The sequence below is a fragment of the Rhinolophus hipposideros genome (assembly GCF_964194185.1).
Source record: "Rhinolophus hipposideros genome assembly, chromosome: 25".
Taxonomy (NCBI): Eukaryota; Metazoa; Chordata; class Mammalia; order Chiroptera; family Rhinolophidae; genus Rhinolophus; species Rhinolophus hipposideros.
In genome coordinates, this window is record NC_138071.1 from 24,129,365 (window position 1) to 24,150,167 (window position 20,803).

The window sequence follows — 20,803 nt, forward strand, 5'->3', positions numbered from 1 at the left end:
TTCATCAGGGGTCAAACATTTTCAGTTCCTTCAAAGACAACATGAAGATAGGTTCCAAATTTAGGCATCTCATATTTAGCAAAATTAACAAAATCAATAAAATTATACAATTGCTCATTACTAGGATATAAATTCTTTATGATTTTTTTTTTACTTAGAAAATGTTATTATTATGAATTAAGCCGGTGGTAGTAAAAGCGTCCATTTTACCTATTTAGTTACTAGTAACTTAAATGAAGCCTCTAGTATCTTGGCTCCAAAGCAACAAGATAATGCTAAGAATTAAAGTCAATGCAATAAGATTACTTTTGACAATGTGACTGCTATTTTTAAACCTGAGATTCATTAACAAAACAATACTTGGCTCAATCAAAATAAAGAGTGAACAAATGTTTAAGTGTTAGTTCTGGCATTAGAATCAGACATGGATTATAATATCAATTCTGTTCCTTACCAGTTTTATCACATAATCTTGTGAACCTCAGTTTTCTTAATTTGGAAAATGGAAAGCTTGCTTTAAAGAAATTTGCTGGTGACAATAAAATCTATCATCTCTCTCTCTCTCTCTCTCTCTCTCTCTCTCTCTCTCTCTCTATCTCTATCTATGTGTATATCTTGTGTTTATTTGTGTGTGGGAGTATGAATATGTGCATAAATTATTTTATCTGCTCCATTGTGATACCTTGTAAACATCTCCTCTGAAGTATTTTCTTTTTTATATGTTTCATTATTTGCATTTTGAATTATATATATGAATTTGATGAATACATTTACAGCATTTTGGTTGTCCTAGGCTGTAATTTTGATAGCTTTTGAATGATGGTATTAGGTTGGTACAAAAGGAATTGTGGTTTAAAAAGTTCAAAAGTAATTGCAAAAACCGCAATTCCTTTTGCACCAACCTAATACTTAAAAGAGCAATTCTTCCTTCACAATTAAAATAACATCTTATTTTGGTATAATCTAGAGTTTTACAGTTCACACTGTATCTCTACACGTTATAATCTTTAAGCCTCCCCAATAACTCTGGAATATTAACATCATTGGGCTAAATATCTTCATTTTACATATTAAAAAGAACTGGACTTTTAGAGAATGCACCAGTTTGACTTCAGTTACAAAGAGTAAGTGATCTGAGAAAAGAGACTGTGCCTGTTAAATATAGCTTGGAAGTTTTCAGAAAGGCATTATGCAAATATGTTATGGTAGACATTACTAACTGTGCACCTCATTCATTCTCTCCTTCGGTTTAGAAGTAACCCCTCTGGGCTCACAGATACTCAGTCAAGGGTATTTCCCAGCCTCCCTTTTCTTTTTTTTTTTTAGAAAAGGAAGTTTTAATTTCAGGCTTCCTTAGAAATACTAGGAGGTGAAGTGCCTCAGTGGGTAGAGTCAATAAAAAATGAACACATTACTGGAGGGAATGAGTGATATGGAGAGATCCATGGATAATACCTATGGGTAAGCAGAAAGAGTAAAGTCACAAACATGAGGCATTTTGTCAGAAGGTGAAGCCAATTGTGAGGCGTGACATTTTTCTCTCTCATATGAATAATCTGTTGCATCCCTGGAGGCACAAATTGAGGTAGTATTCATTTTAAAGATGATAAACTGATTGGTTAAAAGTGTGTAAAGCATCGAGGGCTGCACTAGATCTGACAACGTGGGTCTACCATCCAACTAAAATAAAAGTGAGGTGTATACATACAATATGAAGAATGAATTAACCATTCCCATAATGGCTTTGCATTTGTGTTTTGTTCTAACTGAGATGATGGTTAAATATAAAGGCAATAGGATAAATTGTTGATCAGTTGACCTGGTCTAATTAAGATAGCTGAAAAAATAAATTGGTTATTAACTATTTGGTGGATTCATCACTTTAATATCCAATTGGATCAATGTTCATGAATCTAATTCATTCTTCAGGGCTGTAAAATAGATAACTAAATGGGCACACCATCTACCAGCCTCCCTTTTCAATGCCAGGAAGTCCAAGGAAATGAAATGTGATCAGAATTGATGTGAGCAAATTCTGAATCATGGCACCGACTGAAATGTGTGTGGGCTATCACTTTCTTTTCTGCTTTTTCTCTTTTGGGACTATTTATTCTACACGTATTAGTTTATGGTAAAAACCTAAGAGCATAGTTCTAAATGTTGAAAGCTATTTCAAAGGAAAGAGAATTACCATCGTGAAAGTGTGTAGTATTGTGGTGGTCTTGTTAGATACAAAGGACATGCTTTTGGAGTCTAAAAGAATGAGACGTAGCGTATCTCACTCTTGTATCAATGCACTGGGCAATGCAGGAAAGACATCGACTCAGTAGTGAGAATGTGCTAAAGAGCACAAACTGTTCTTAAAAACCAGATTAAAGGTGAAAAGTTGATGTCTAGTTTAAAAATACGAAGCAAGAGATTTTATCATTGCCCAAATAGTTAGCCTTTCAACTCTGCGTGAAGTAGACTATAGAGAGAGCTAAAAATTTCCCCAGGGAGCAGCTTTGAACTTGTTCATGTGCTAAAATTTATTGTGTTATATATTGATTTTTTAAAATTGGTACTATGCCCCCTCTAGAGATGCAAAGAGGAAAAAATGCATTTTAATGCTAGATCACTTAGGTTTAGATTCAATCTTCTATCTTTCCCACTGTAAAACACTGAAAAAATTACTTAGCCACTTCAAGTCTCACCTAACCTACAGGGTAAAATAAATACAAATTATTACCTAATTAGGCACCTGTGAGGTTTCAAAAAGCAGAAAAGCATCAGAAACAGTAAATAATTGTTACTTGTTGGGGGCAAAATATATGCATTTTGATATCTGTATAAGTGTCCCATCTCTAATAGTAATATGTCACAAGTGAAATTTCAAATTTTCTGTTACCTACATTAAAAGTCTTTCAAAGAATATTCATATAACAACACTTGCTGTCATCCAATGTATCAAAAAAACATTTCAACAGGCAATTAATCAATATAGAAACTAATGATATATTTTACAACTTTTTACTATGTACCAAATCTGATCACATATGATCACATATGTGATCAGTGACATATGTCACACTTACATGACAACTCAGTCTAGACTGGCCACATCTTAAGTGTTTAATGGTTGCACGTGACTAATGGTAACTGCATTTCACAGTGCAGATTACATGGTTTCACATACCGTAGTTAATCAAGATACATATTCAATAAATAATGATCCAAGTTACAGATAAGCTAAGGTTAGTGAGATCTAAGATATTTCTCTGAACCAGTACTTTGTTATACAGGAAATGATACTAATTGAAGTAGAAGAAAACAACATGAACTGTGTAATTATTGATAACATATAAGTGCTTTATTTTGAACTTGATCTTAATCAAAATGGATGTTAATGGGTGCATTATTAACTATGTTTAAATAGTCTACAGTGGCATTGTAGTAGATGATAAATGGGAACACCAGATTTTTTTTTAGTATTTAAAAAACTATTTTCAGTTACAGTTGACATTCAATATTAACGGTTAGACATTTACCTACTGATCCCCCATCAGTAGTTTAGTACTCACCTGGTACTATACATAGTTATTACAATACTAATGACTGCATTCCCTCTACTGCACTTTACATCCCTTTTACTGTATTGTAACTACCAGCCTGTATTTTTTTCTTTCTTTTTTTTTTTTTTTTTGGTTTTAACTTTTATTTATTTTAAGTGTGTTTTTCCAGGATCCATCAGCTCCAAGTCAAGTAATTGTTTCAATCTAGTTGTGGAGGGCGCAGCTCCCAGTGGCCCATGTGGGGATTGAACCGGCAACCCTGGTGTTAGGAGGATCGCGCTCTAACCAACTGAGCTAACCGGCTGCCCCCAATCTGCACTTCTTAATCCCTTCACGTTTTCGCCCATTCCCCCAACTACCCTCCCATCCTGCAGTTTGTTTTCTATATCTGACTCTGTTTCACTTTTGTTTGTTCATTTATTTTGTTTTTTAGATTCCACACCTAAGTCAGATCCTATGGTATTTGCATTTCTCTGTTTGACTTACATCGCTTAGAATAATACCCTGTAGGTTCATCCATGTTGTTGCAAAGGGTAAGATTTCATTCTTTTTTTTATGGCTGAGTAATATTCCATTGTATATATGTACCACTTCTTTTTCCAGTCGTCTATTGATGGACACTTAGGTGGCTTCCATATCTTGGCTATTTTAAATAATGCTGCAATGAACATAGGGATGCAGATATCTTTTTGAAGAAATGTTTTGGATTTCTTCAGATAAACACCCAGAAGTGGAATTGTGGGGTCTTACGGCAGTTCAATTTTCAGTTTTTTGAGGAAACTTCATACTGTTTTCCATAGTGGCTGCACCAATTTGCAATCCCACCAACAGTGCTCAAGGGTTCCCTTTTCTCCACATCCTCACTGACACTTGTTTGTTGATTTGTTGATGATGGACATTCTGATAGGTATGAGGTGATATCTCATTGTGCTTTTAATTTGCATTTCTCCGATGATTAGTGATGCTGGGCAACTTTTCATATGTCTGTTGGCCATCTGTATGTCCTCTTTGGAGACGTGTCTATTCAGGTCCTTTGCTCATTTTTTAATTGGATTGTTATAGTATCATGTCATCTACAAATAAGGACAGTTTTACTTCTTCCTTTCCAATTTAGGTGCCTCTTACTTACTTGGTCTGATTGCTGCGGTTAGGACTTCCAATCCTATGTTGAATAAAACTTGTGAAAGTGGACATTCTTGTCTTGTTCCTGAGCTTAAGAAAAATGCTTCCTTGATTGCTGTTGACACATTCGTGGGTGAGATTGGCTGTGAGGGTTGTCTGTGACTACAGCAGATGAACTGTTATGCATGGGCTGACTCCACGGGGCAGGATTCACTTTAGTGGGGCTCTGGAGCCAGCCAGGTCTGCCATTTGTAGACCTGGTTGGGCGGTTCTCTGGTGTGGTCTGAAGCCAGCAACTGGATGCATTGGTTCTGAAGCCTTTGGGAGGGCCTGCAGAGCAGGTCAAGGTCAGACTCTGCTTGTGCTGGGTTTGGGGCTGGCAATTTTACCCTATGTAAAGGTAACATGCCATCCTGTTACTCTTGCATGGATGCAGGTAGAAGACTTGAAATTACTGGGTCAGAAAAAAGGGACTTTATTACTCACAGCAAAAGCTCTGTCTAGAGCTTCATTTTTGCATTTATTCCCCATCTATTAGGTTCCATGTGGAGAGGGGTGATGTAAGAGGGCCTAAATGGACACTCATAGACGGAATGAACTGAGGTACAAGAGAGGAATGCTGAGCTTAGGGGATTTTATGGGAAGCAGAAGCAAGCCTGCTCTTTGTCCAAGGAGAGATGTTCCTGAATCCCTTACAGTTGCTCACTGCAAACTAAACCCTGAGAAATAACCCAGGGAAAGAGTTTTCAGAGCCTCCTATTCTTGGCAGAACAAGTTAAGAACATACAGGGATGTTCAGGACCCATGGTGGATTTCCTCCCCTAACAAGTAATTGCAAAATAAGAGATGGGAATCAGGTGTTTCAATTTCTTTATATATTTTTTAATTAAAAAAACTATAGATAGAGTATTTGGACATCTTTGCCCTTTAAAAGGGAATGCCACAGTAAATTCTCAGAGTTCCATCATTTGGCAGATTAGTTATTCAGTCAAGTGCCATTAGCTATCATGGTGGTTTTGATGTTTATAAAGTTTAAGTTATTTTTCCAGTCAATTACTGTTTGATATAAATCCATAATGTACCATTGGTGAAAAGCAGAAAGTGTAAGGTACCCAGATGTTAAAATATAATGAGTTAGTTAGGAGTATAAACTAATTAAATCCAATTTAAGATGTTTATCACAACTACAAATTGTATTCTGCTAATCAAAGTTTTATATAACACATCAGAATGACTATGTTGTTAAAAACAAAAGGTTAAAGAAAAAGTGATGATCACATTTGGTGGCTTTTCATGAACTGAGAATAAATACTGTTCACACTTTGAGTGTGGTATTATTTTCATAGATGTAATTTTAAATATCTTGAGACCTTCCCTTATCTTTCCAATTAGAAATGAACCATGTAACACGAAAAAGGCCAATTTATTTTTTAGTGCGAGATTCAAAATTTAGGTACTAGACGCTGTTTTTTACTTTGATTTGATAGCCTAACAAAGGTTAGTTTAACTATATATATCTTATTATAAATTCATGGTCCGAAATATACATGGAAAATTACATTTTGAAATGCTGTAATTGTCAGTAAAAATGTTTTCATAACATAAAAAATTAAACATCATGCCCCTATTAAATGAAACAAAGTGCCTGTATTTATTAGAACTCTCCTTGTAACTTCCCTGTGGACAATAGACTGTGGAAACCAGTACTGAAAGCTGGAAGATCATCTTTACTATGGCTGAGTACTATTCCATGTACTATTTAAACATGTACTATTTAAACATTAAGATATTTATCAACATATAAGCTTTCATATTATGTATATCTGTATATTTATATGTATCTATATACATATATAATATAATAATTTAGACTAATAAGTTTTATTACCAATATTAGATGCTAATAGTATTTCGTATGAATGAGTGATAACATGTAGGTAATGAGAGGTGATATTTATCCAACTCTCACTGTATTAAGTGTTCTTCTAGACACTTAACCTAAATTAACACTTTTGATCTTCTCAATAATCTTATGAGTCAGGTACTTCAGCAGTCTTATTCCAACCTGTGAAACATCATACTAAACATTATACTGTCACAGGAATTTGATTATTTTTAATTCATATTAGTATGTTTCAATCAATAAAAAGCGTGATATTTACCTAAATGGTAGACATCTCCATCACCTCTTACAGTCCTGCTGCATAGTGGTTGTGAATAACTAATGAAATGAGTGAATATATCAAATAAATAATTTAAAGCTGACTGACAGTCTTGCAGGAGACCAAATTGTTGCTCAACTATAAGATTCATAAGAGGAAAATAAAGCGTAGAAATAAATTATAGTCATTATGTTTTTGGAGAATTGCCAGAGTCCCCTCTTACTGATTATTTCAGGGGTCTTTGGGAACTTTTGAACTTAAGTTTCCATATTTGTACAGAAATGTTAGTACCTGACCTATCTCTTGGGTTAAGAATGTACAGGCACTAATATATGTCAAATATGATTTACACTCTGAAACATATTCCTCCAAATTAATAAGAATTCAGTACTGAACGCTTGAAAAATTGCTTCCTGAACTTACGTGATATATTTTATATATGTTTCAATACACAGAAGAAAGGCAGGTAGAGATGAATAAAAACAGAAAGAATAAAAAGAACAGAAACAAAAGGAGCTGTATGGAATAACTCAATAATTAATCTAATTGTTATAAGTCTGTGCATAGTCAATGTCTTCCCTTTCTCATTACCCAAACTTAAGTTGCTAAATAATAAGTAATAAATAAATCATATTAAAATAATTTTAATATAACTCTCATTATTTCTTTATTACCTATTTAAAAGCCTTGCTTGCCCAGCCTTGTATTTCTGTGAAGCTTTATCTAGGTCTTTACCGATCGCTCAGAGTCCATTATTCTGTAAGCATTGTTCAGAATCTAATCCAAGCCTATTCACTTGAATTTACTAATCCTCCTTCTTTTGTACAGGACAGAGATCACCCTCTCTAGCCGTGCACTGCAGTACTCAAAAGAGTATGGATCAACTAACACATTTCCCCATGCTCCCTCTTTTCATGCATTTGGAAAAGATGAAATACTATTTACACAGTTTCTCTCTCTCTCTCTCTCTCTCTCTCTCTCTCTCTCTCTCTCAGTGCTAATTCTGGTCTGTTTTATACTACAGTTCCAAACATAGTGCTAACCTAACAAAATAAAAGACCTTATCAAAGTGAGAGGCAATAGGCATTCATTTGAGATCAATTAGAATAGCTATTCAGGATGAACTGATTCAGGCAAAATCCCAAATAGAGTTCCTATTAGGAGGCAAAGGGAAAGGGTGTTTATGAGAAAGGGAAGGGGAGCGATTGTATCCATAGAAGGAAGGCATTTCTATTGGTGCAGCTAACATAGTGGTGTTAATTCTAAACAATGTTTTGAATTTTCCATCCAGTAGTCTTCAATAGTCATAACTCTTCCTTGTTCTCTTTGCAAACAGTTCTTTGGGGCACAATGTTGCTTTAGTCCTTGTTTTAACATTCCAAAGATCTGAGGCATAAGATGTGCAAGGCAGTTCCTCTGGCATGGCTGCTCCTGCTCCATTTTAAAGTGGCTCCATTTATTATTATTATTATTTTTTTTGATAATAGGACAGAATTTTCCTTTTTTCTCAGTCATGTGATAATTATCATGCAGTGAACTCTTCTTTGTGGAATCCTATAAAAACTTGCTAAAAGTCAACTACGCTTTTTATAGTGTTTTCCTTTTCCACACAATTACTTATTCCTTCATACAACTTCAATGTCTTAAAAAGCATGGAGTCCCAGTACAGAATTAAGCTTACAATGCACATAGATGATATAAAAAGGCTAGCAATTTATGCATTTCTTTTGTGTGAAGAAACGTAAACACAATTTAAAGAAGACCTTTATAAAAGGTTTAATTTTGACTTAAAAATTGCTAAATAAAAAGTTTTATTTCTTATTATGTTTATAGTGGGGAGAAAAAGTTCCTTCACAGTTATTTTGTATAATAAAGAAGCTTATATACCAAAAACAGGATAATGATTACTTGTAACTTCAATTATAAATCGAGGAATTGTATCAAATATTAAGTAATGATTTTCTTCTTTCGTACAGAGAAAAAAATACATCAGGATTTATTGCAGTCATTAAGTAATGCATTAAAGTTACATTAAGGAACTTAGTTTTCCTTCATCCAAAGTCTGAAATGCTCAAACTTTGGATATCTAAAAATTCCCTCACGGTACATTTAGACTAAACATTCATATTGTCACAGAATCAGCAACCTAATTTTTTTAAAAAAATATTTTACTCAAGCAAGGGTAAGCATGATAGCAGGACAACTAACAGAGAAAATCAAGAATGAGCTGAAGGTAACAAAAACAACAAAAATAATTATCAAGCTGATAGTTTTTTAAAAAGAATATAACCCAATTCAATAACTCTGAACCCCTGTGCTAGAGTATTAAAAACAAAACAAAATAAATTGTAAGCCCAACAGTTTAGAATTAAGATGAAAAATAATTTTTATGCTGAACATTTTCTTAAAAGTTCATCCAAAAACTCTTTTTGGTAAATCAAAGTATAATGCTTCCTTGGTCTATGTTACACTTTCAGTGATATATTTTTCACACACAAACATCTTTTGGCTTCAGAATGAAATGAAAAAATGATGGAGAAAAGTGAGTTTTTACAAAAATACATATTTCAAACAAAAAGAATAACATCACCATATTGCATTAATAGTCATGTTCAGATCAAATAGCCTTCTGGAAGGGCCGAGTAGAACTTCCTCGTCCAGTGTAGGTCTAGGCAGTGCTGAGCTGCCCTCCTGCTGTCAGTGGCCGGCAGGCGGCCCCCACCCAGCTTCTTCTGAGCACCCCCACACCGCACTGCGTGGGCTCAGCTCCAGGCCCACCAATCACCTCGAAGAAAAAGCTTGGCGAGCAATTAGCCTGCTTCCTGGTGATCATCTATTGATTCATAGTGTATTGTTCAGCTGTTTTCAACAATAAAAAGAAGAAAAATAATCCATTAAAATAGTTAAAATGGAAAAAGAAGTGTAGGAAGGTGACCATAAAGAGAAAATGTGCTTGAGGCTTACTTAGCTCCTTCACCCGTTAGGGCAATTCTAACGATTTCAGAAGACTTGAGAATTGTCACTCGATAAATTCTGAATGGCATTTTGAACATAGGAAATACATTACCAAGTGGGAGACCATCTCCATAGAGACGATATTATAATGGCCTGGTATATATCTGCTTCTGTTAGCATTTCCATCTCCACGTGTGTGCTGAGGGGTGGAGAGGGGAGATGGGGTCAGGATACAAGAGTAGAAAACATATACTGCTTGCCAGTGAATTGCAGGTAAGAACAAAAGCAACAGTTGCTGTTTCTTCAAACAACAGGCTTCCAGAAGGATGATTTTTGTAATTTCTGCAAATATGGTGCATGTATTTCATTTATCCCAGGATTAGCAGCACTTTCCCCCAACTAACCATAAGTTGAAAAATTATTAAAAATAGTCACAAAAACTCTAGTTACACAGAAATATATTTCTTCCTTCCCTCCTGATGCTCTTACTCTTCCACGGAAGTAACCTCTATTAATGGTTTATACTCATCCGTCTACTCTTTCTCTATGTGCACGTGGGTGCGCGTGTGTATACACACACAAACACACACACAGATAGGGATAGTTAGGGATTATGTGTGCTTACATGTAAATATAGAATTACTTTCAATACAGTCATACATCTGCTGTCTAGTGAGCTATATATCTCCATTTTCCCAGAGGTATTTCATACTTTTATGGACTTTTATATTTTTCAAAATACACATGTCTCATAAATTGTTAATCATTATCCTACTGATAAATATTCACTTTCCTATTTTTGTTCTTACAAACAATGGTGCAATAACATTCTTATGAATGCACATGTGTGTGTATTTGTGAATATTTTTATAGGGTAGGCATAAACAGGTGCATTTTCAATTTTGACAGACTACTGTCAACTTGTCAACCTTAAAACCTGTACCAGACAAAAAGTCTCCACCAATTTATACTTCCATCAATTGTGTATGAGAGCACAAATTTTAATAGACTGTTTTTAACCATTGTAATGTATCATGTTTTCATTTCCAGTTCCATAATCTAAAAATTGAAATCTCTTGATCACATTTATTTACTGATTACTAATGAGAACAGTTTATAAGCTAATTGGTTGCTGGCATTTTTTACTGTGAACTGCATTTGTACGTCAATTTTTCTATTATCTTTTTTGTCTTGTGAGATACAGGGCCCTTCTATATAAATATTAAATGTTTTATTGCAATATGCGTTTTTCAATCTCTCTTGTCTTTTAACTATGCTTCTAATGAATTTCATGTAGACAAGGTATATAAATTTAGGTGGTCCAGTGTACTTTTTCTTTAAAGCTTTTTAGTTTTCTGTCTCATTTCGGAAGACTATTATGTAGTAGACTTCTCTTGTCCTTTGGATTACTGCCCAGTTTCTGTGCATCTGATACTGTCATCTCCATTTTCGTGAAGAAAATCGCCTGACACTATATGGATCAAGGAAGATGAACTCCACTCTGAGTCTAAGAATTGACTCCAGAATTGGCTCATGTAGCAGACTTGGCCAATAAATGAACTGTATTCCAAGACTCACAGAATTAGAGCACATAACCCAGGCCATCTAAGATACAGGGAAAGTCAACTCAGAGACTTTTGCTGTTACATTGGATAAAGAGAAGAAATTATTAATTCATTGGAGCCCTCATCTAATTGGATATAAGCCTAGAACTTTTTATGGCCACCTTTTCAATCTTCAGTAGACCTTGCCTGGAAATAAATCACACACACACACACACACACACACACACACACACACTCACTCACACTCATAGGCAACACGTTCCAGATGACACTGATTAAGTCCTGGTATCAATAGTGCCAAAAGTCCGGGCTACCCTTGGGCTTTTTAGTTAAGCGTATGTGAGTGACTAAATTCTTAAAGTGTTATATTTTTGAAGTGACAGTTTGGATAGAGTTCCATTGACTTGGATTTTTTTCCACTCAAATTTAATTTTAAAAATCTATACTTTATAGTTTCATATAATATTTTTCACACTATATTTAGAATACAAAGTCACACTAAAAATACTAACTGAGGCACAAAAATGTAAAGGAGAAAGTCAAAAAAGAGTCCTCAATTTTCCAAAATAAGCACTGCTGATGTCTTTATAATGTCCTCTAAGATGTCCTTCTACTGTGTTTCCCCGAAAATAAGGCCTAACCGGAAAATAAGCCCTATCATGATTTTTCAGGATGACATCCCCTGAACATAAGCCCTAATGCATCTTTTGGAGCAAGAATTAATATAAGATCCGGTCTTATTTTGGGGAAAACACGGTAGATACCCCCTGTTCCCTACCTATGCACATATGTCGTACACAGGGCTGTTTGTTATTGGAAAAATGAATGTTCTTATTTTTATAGTATTTTGGTATTATTTTTACTTACATCTCTTTCACCTTTTCTCTCTATCTACCATATAACTAGTGTTAACAAACTGGCGTGTACTTTTCTTCACGTTTATAATAAATCGTTATTGATATACATAAGTACAAATAAATTGGATTTTTGCCTTTTTTGTGTACCAAATATAGGAATTTATATAGACTTCTCTGCATCTCATTCTTCTCATATATTAACATTCAAGAAATCCCTTCAATTAGTGATATTAGTAATATAAATATTTTTTATTTTATATAGTACAGTAATAGTACCACAATATATTTCCAAATATTTTGCCTATCGAAGAGATGCTGCAACAACATTTTTCTTTTTCATTTCAATGTTTATATGTTTTAAATGTTAGTAGGTATTTTGAGGTTGCTTTTCCAAAAGAATGAAAGGCGATAAATATTTTTCATGAGTACTCAAGAGCAAGCCACTTTCCTTACATCTACTACACAAAGGGGGTATTACGACTTTTAACAACTTATCAATACAAACATTGTTCAGGCTATCTAGTTTTATATATTTTAATATTGAAATTGAACATATTTACATACATTTATGGTATATTTTAAATTTAAAAAAATAATGTAAATGTATTGATGTCTTTTACCAGTTTTAGTTGTATTGATTTTCTTTTTGAGACTTCTAGATCTTTATTTTTAACATATATTTTGAGACATCATTACCATATATATTATATGCTTATAAATATTCCTCATCAACCTACTGTATTTGGTTTATCTTACAGGATTTAGTATCTCACATTTTTCACATATATTCTCTTTCTCATACAGGTTTTGGAAAGCCTAGCGGTTTCGTCATCCCTTGTTGAGATGTGGAGGTGGTAAGGAAGAGCTTCTTGAGCTCTTATATTTCCCTTGACTTCTCCACAAGCTACCTTCTGTTTCCCTCTGTGCAAGTCTTTGCATGGACATATGCCTAGGAACAAAATGGCTGGTCCTATGGTAGTTGTGCATTTAAATTTTTAAGGAAAAGCTAAGCTATTTTCCAAATGTTTTTACAATTTCACATGGTTGGCAGAAATGAATGTGATCTACTAATGTTCCATGATCCTGCCAATGATGTCTTATTTAGTCTTTTGAATGTCAGACATCGTAAAAAATGTAGAGTGGTATCATACTGTAATTTTAATTTGCAATTTTTAAAAAAAAAAATAATGACGTTGAATACATTCAAATGCTTATGTGCAACTTACCTTTCTTCCTGGGTAAAGAAAAAAAAATATTTCTATTTAAATATTTTTGTCTGTATTCTAATGGAGTGTATTCTACTCATTGAGTTTTGAGGTTTCTTCATATATTCAGAATAGGAATTCTTTATCAGATATATGATCATTTCTTTCAGTTGTGACTTATCTTTGCATTCTACTAACAGGGACTTATAAAGACCAGCATTCTTACTTTTCATAAAATGCAGTTTATCAATTGTTTTATTTATTTATTATGTTTCTAAGAAATCTTGGCCAAATGGTAGGTCACACATATTTTCTCTACTTTCTTCTGTAAGTTTGGGTTTCGTGTTTAGGTCTATGATCCATAATACACCTACATACAAGTGATTCAAAACATGGGTTATCATATTTTTTATGCATTGTTGGATTTAACTTACTAAGTTAAAACCATCTTGCAATGTACCTTTCTTTGTGGGAAGGGTTTAACTACAAATTATTGATATAGGGCTCTCGAATGAGGTTTGGTAGTTTTTGTCTTTTAATTTGTTCATTTCATCTTATATTTAAAGTGGGCTTTTTGTAAGTAGTAGAATGTAGTTGGGTTTTGTTTTTTATCCATTTTGAGAATGACACACCATTAAGAAGTTTATATTATTTAATATGAGCATTGTTATGGTTTATTTTAAATCTACCACTTGCTATTTCTATTTGTCCTATTTGTTCCTGTTACACTTATTTCTACAGTATTGCATTCTTTTGGTTTAATTTAGTGTATTTTATGATTCAGTTTTCTCCTGTGTTGAATTATTAGCTATAACTTTTTTGCTTGTGCTAGTGTTTGCTTATGTTTATATTATGCACTTTAACATGTCAGTCTGCTTTCAAACGCTAGCAGACCACCCCATGCACAGTATAAGAATCTTACAATCTATTTCCGTTTTCTCCCTAATAGCCATTGTGTCATTATTGCCATACATATTATAAAGTCCACAATACAATGTTATTGTGTTATTTAAACAGTTAATTATCATTTGGAGATTTTTGCATAATAAGAAAAACTTATATGTATCCACATAATTATATTCTGGTACTCTTCATTTCATTGTAAATGTCCAGATTTCAATTTGGTGTCATTAAAATTCTAAAAAAAAATCCTTAAAGATTTCCTGTATTTAAGGTTTGTAGATGATTATTGACTAAAAACGCTGTTAGTCATTGAATGCATGACAGCGCTTTTATTTCACCTTTGTTTTGATGATACTTCTATAATTCTCCTTTGATTGTTTTACTTGGTTTTGTTTTTCTTTCAGTATTTTAAAGGTGCTGCCCTATTAGCTCTGGCTTGCTTTATATCTTACGAGAAGTTTAGTGGTGTTTTTTTATCTTTGTTGCTATGTATGCACTATTTGTTTTTCTTCTGACTACTATTTGATGTTTGTTGCTGATGTTAAGCAAATTATCATGTGACTTCATATAAATTTGGACATGTCATTGTGTTTGGTGTGCATTTAACATCTTGAATCTGTGGGTTTAATTTCCATTAAATTTAGACTATTTTCTACCTTTACTTTTCCTAGTATTATTTCTGTTTTAAGTCTAACCCCATTTCCCTCTCTCTTTGTGAGACTCTAATTACATTTATTACAAGCTACTCAAATTTGTCCCACAACTCAATAATGCACAACTTTTAAAATATTTTTATTCCTCTTTCTCTTTGTTTAATTTTGGGTAGTTTCTATGGCTGTGCCTTCAATTTCATTGCTCTTTTATTATGCAGTGTCTAATCTACCATTAATCCTATCCAGTGCATTGCACATCAAACACTGTATTTTTCACATCTAGAATTAAATTTGCATCTTTTTATATTTCCATGTTTTATTTAACATGCTCTCTCTTTTCCTCTAGCTTCGTATTCATATGAAATACTGTTATTTAAGTGTTTCAGTGTTATTGATACTAATTCTACAATCTGTGTTTTTGGGGTTATTTTTGATTAATTGACTGATTTTTCTCCTCACTATGCATCCTATTTTCCTGCTTTATTGCATGACTGGTAATTTTTGAATGGACACCATGTTGTTATCTGTATACTTTTGCATTCCTATGATAGTGTTGAGCTTTGTTATTGGACACCATTATTTAAAAATAGTGTGTGATCCTCCTGTCTTGTTTTTCAGGTTTGTTAAGTTGGACCAGACAGAGTTTAGCTTAATTTTTCCTCCCTACTGGGGCAAATCCCTTCTGAATGTCTGTCCAGTGCCTGTGAAATATGAGTTTTTTTCCATTCTGAGTGTGGGAATAAGGACTATCCTTGGCTCTGTGTGAGTATGGAGGGTTGTTTCCCTCCGTTGATTTGAGATGGTTTTTTCCTTGGCCTTAGGTAGCTTCCTCACCATAGACACTAATCAGTACTCAGCTGAAAATTTGCAGAGGACCCTCTGCGTGTGTCTGTATTGCGTTCTTTTCTCAGGATTCTGCCTTGTCAACAATAGCATTTTGTCCTACCCGGACTCTCAAGTCCTTTTTCTCAACTCAATGAGAGGACCCTCCTCTGTCTGCATTTCACTTGGTGATCCTGCCTGTATCTTTCAGGACAGGATACTGGGGCAATGATAGAGCTCATCTTAGTTTGATCTTCTAGGGAACACTGTTCTTGTTTGCATAATCTCTGATGACTTTAAAAGTGTTGTTTTATATATAGCGTTCAGATTTTCAGTTGTTTGGGTTAGGAGTAAATTCAGATGCTATGATTCTATTGTGGTCGTAAGAAGAAGTTGTCATAGGGATTTTTTTTCAAGATTGAATGGTAATAAATGCCAGGAATCACTGTTGGAACTGATTTGCACTCTTGCTGTTAAAAGGCATGGGTGTACGAAAAAGAACTCTAACAAGAACTCTATTTAATTTTAATACAACTCTGCTGTAGTTCTTGTATAGTTTTCAGACGAGTTATTAATAACTTACAGACCAGTTATTCAAGGTTATTCAGGAAGTCGCAATTGGTATTTTAGGGTAGTAAACATTTAAATATATATCCTAATGAATAGAATAATTTTGGACTAGAAATTTTGGAATTATATAAATGGAAAGACAAAAGGATATTTTTTTCTCAAGCGTTTTATGGAGAAGGAGACTTATCAAGGGAGATGAAGAATGTGATTGTTTTTAAAGGTAAGTCATTAAAATAAAAACACTTAAGATGAAAGCTTCTTCTAAATATGCCTACTTCCACACCTGGAATTGCTTGTCAATTTTTAATGTGTTTTCAATTCATTAATAAATAAATCCTCAGCAAAAGAAAACTTCAAATTCACCTGCAAGGTATGTATTTGTATTTATTTGCACTGTTTTAGTTCCCTTTTTATATTCTGGACTTCTGTTCCATAAAATATGCAGAAAAATATGCCATGGCCATTAAACATGGAACTATACTGTTCTTTGGCAAGTCATATATTCATATGAAGAATAAATACTTTGGAATTCTATTTGGCATCTTAATATTTTTATCTGCTTAGTAATTTAATTGTAGTATTCTATCGTTAGTTCTTTGTGTTTTCAGTAAACAATCCATTTATCTTTATTAAGTACTCTGTATGGCACACATTTTCATGGAGAAGACCAAGAAAATAAAAGCATTCCATTTTGTAAAGTTTAGTTATTAAATGTTTAAACTTTCTAGGAATCAAAATATTTAGTGTCTCTTTTGTTTTAGTGGTATTGGAAATATTAAACCAGCAAAATAACACTCCAGAAAGACTTACTCTTTGGTTTGGGATAAATTTATTATCTTAACTAATTCAAAACTTGTGAAGCTTCTGGATAGAATGAATGACCCATTGCTAACTGCCCCGAAATAAATATTTCAGTTTTTCCATTATGGTGAAATAAAAGAAACAGAACCTAACAATCTCAGACTGGGAGTCACAGATAATCTAATGCCAGGACGTGGAAAAAGTCACAATTATCAAAAGTGAGGTGGAGGTGGATTGAGAAAAACGAAACAAAACAAAATATAGTTTCAGTTATGGTAAATTCTGCCTTTATTTTCTTGAAAATAGACTACGTATCTGAAATGGCAAAGGTTTCTAAACTTCTACAATTGGTCTTTTGAGGTTTTGATGCAAAGATTTAGGCCTGCATGAAGAATTCTCAATAAGGCGAGAAGGCCCTGGGTTTTACCAGAATTAATTGAGAGGTTTTGTTTTTCTAACTCTACTTACCTGTCGGAGAGACAGCTCCACGTGAGAGAGGAACAGAGTTGCTTTTGGGGCCTCATTAGGTAGCCTTGAACTCTGATCCTACCGCTGAGTTTATAGCCCTCATCATATTGTTCACTTTCTTTACCTTAGGAAATCAAATGGGAATCAAAACAAAATCCCAGGATTGTTTCAAAGTTGAAATAAACTGCTTAACACAGTGTTTGACACACAAATCCTCAATGAATGTTAAATATGAATTACATTAATGGTAACTATCACCAGACACAGAGCTATACTTACTAATGGAAGTGTTTCATAAATCTTAGATGGGATGGACAGAAAATTAGTTGAACATTTCAATTATCAATTAAAAACATTGGACCTCCACCCTCCACAGTCCTGATGAGTAAGGAAAGATGAAAAGCATGGATTCTTCTCACCCTTACATTGACCTTGCCCTTCAAGCACCCAAATTTTTGTTTCTTCCTGAAGTGATAGTCTTTAGCAGGTTCAGGAGGTTCTCTACTCCTGTTTTGCTGTGAGTTCTGTCATGAATGGGAGTTGGGTTTTGTGAAATGCTTATTCTGCATGAATTGATACGATCACGTGAATTTTCTTATTAGCCTCTTGATGTGATGAATTAATTTAATTGATTTTTGAATGTTGAAACAATCCTGCAACCTTAAGTAAATATCATTGGGTTGTACAATTAATTTATACATTGTTGGATGCCATTTGCTAATATTTTGTAGAGAAATTTTGTATGCATGTTAATGAAAGATGTCATCTTAATATTTTCCTTTCTTTTAAGATCTTGATCTGGTTATGTTATTAGGATTAATTCTGGTCTCATGGGATGAGTTAGAAAGTGTGCCTGCCCTCTGCTTCTTTCTTCTGAATGAGATTGTGAAGAGATTGGTATCATTTCTTTATGAAACATTTGATAGAATTCATAAGTGTAATCACCTGGGCCTATTGCTTTCTATTTTGGAAGATCATTAATTATTGATTCCATTGTGGCCTGAGAACATACTTTATGTGATTTATGTTGTTTTAAAATATTTAAAGTTTGTTTCGTGGCCAGAATGTGATATGTCCTACTCAATAGTTCCTATGAGCTTTAGAAAAATATGTATTCTGCTGTTGCAGGATAGAGGCGTCTTTAAATGCAAATTAGATGAAGACAATTGATAGTGGTTTTCAGTTCAATTTTATCCTTAATAGTTTTCTGCCTGCTTGGTCTATCAATTACTGAAGAAGAGATGCTAAAATATACAATTATATTAGTGGGTAGTCTATGTCTCCTTTCAGTTCTGTTTTTATTTTTGTATTTAGATGTTCTCTTAATTGGTACACAGAGCTGTAAGGTTTTCTTGAAGAATTTACTTTTTTTATTGTTACTTTATGTCCTTCCCTATCTGTAACAGTTATTTTCAGACAAAAATTTAGAAGAATATAACATAGCTTACTGGAGTAAGCCTTCTTTTCTGTTTGTTAGTGTTACCATGGTATATTTTTCTCCATCCCTTTACCTTCACTTTACACAAGATTGTATATTTCAAGTGCATTATTTGTAAACTGCTATTTTTAATAGAGTTGTGGATTCCATATTTTGTTCAAGGAAATTCATTTAACTGAGGTAAATGTGATCACAACAAATTCCTACATGAAATGACAAAAAGGAATTGAGTCTATGTTTGGTGAAAGTGTTTGGTCAATTACTATGGAAATCCTTTATGACAATCAACCTAGAAAAATAAAACTTTCAAGTGATTTTTTTTTTGCCTTTTCAGTTATCTAAACCTCTTCACTTAAGTGAGAATTCAAAATTATAAGGCGATCTCCACTTGCCAATATTAATCTCAACCGTTATTGTCACCTTATTTTATTATTAAGTATATTAATGTTTTGGCACTTACAATACTCAATTCTGTACCTTCCTTTGTAACTGTAAATTGTTATGCTGCCTTCTCATTTCTTTTTAAGACTTTTATTAAACTCAACACCTTTCCTTAAGATTTTTGTGAGTTTTATGAGCTCATTAATTGGCTACTTAAGAATGATATTCTGGAGATTATTTAAGCAGTTTTATTAGTATGGAAGAATAATTCAAATTACTAAAACTATGAAATTTGGATCTAGAAGCATCTGATTTTTACATGTGACCAATTTTAATGAGCTTATCCAATCAAGCATCTATAAACTCATCATATATATACCATTACAATTGAGCTTTTATAGGAACCTATGTTTTCGTTCAAGTACACGGAAAAAGCGTAAGTTTTAGTTTTGTTCTTGTTAATTATTATCTCCCTAAGTAATCCTATTTTCCGAGGTAAATTCGTAATTATCTTTGACGGTCCACCGAAGATTTCCATCTTTCTGGTCTGTGCAAAGATCTCTGATGCTGGGTACCACCGTGGCCTGCTACAGATTGTGAGAGTTAATCTCTGTTGAGAGTAAGTAAAGATGTATTTGTAAATAAAATTTCTACTATTTGAACTACATATATGTCATAAAAAACAATAGGAAAGGGAGATTCTTTGTGATCTTTCTCTATATTTCTCTTTTCTTAAAAATGATAAGATGGTCTTTCTTTAGATGATTATTTAAAAAGTTTTTGCATGTTCTAAAGACATTACTAACCCATTATGGCAATCCTGTTTTTCAAAAATATGAAAGTATAGTTGGCATACAATGTTATATTAGTTTCACGTGTACAACATAGTGATTAGACATTTATATACCTTTCAACCTGATGACAACAGTAAGTCCATTCACCATCTGTAATCATGCAAAGTTATGATAGTATTGACGTATTCCCTGTACTATACCCTACATCCCCATGGCTTATTGATTTTGTCACTAGAAGTTTGTACCTGTTAGTCACCTTCACCTTTCTCACCCATCCTCCAGCCCCCTCTCCACTGGCGACCATTAGTTTGTTTCCAGTTTTGTTTTGTATCTATAGGTCTGTTTCAGTTTTGAGTTTTTTTAGGTTCCACATAGCCAAGACATGGAAGTAACGTAGGAGTCCATAGACAGATAAATTGATAAAGAGCATGTGTATGTGTTTGTGTATACATATGCAAAATCCTCAACTATATATATATATGTGTGTGTGTGTGTGTGTGTATATATATATATATATATATATATATATATATATATATAATATGTATATTCCACA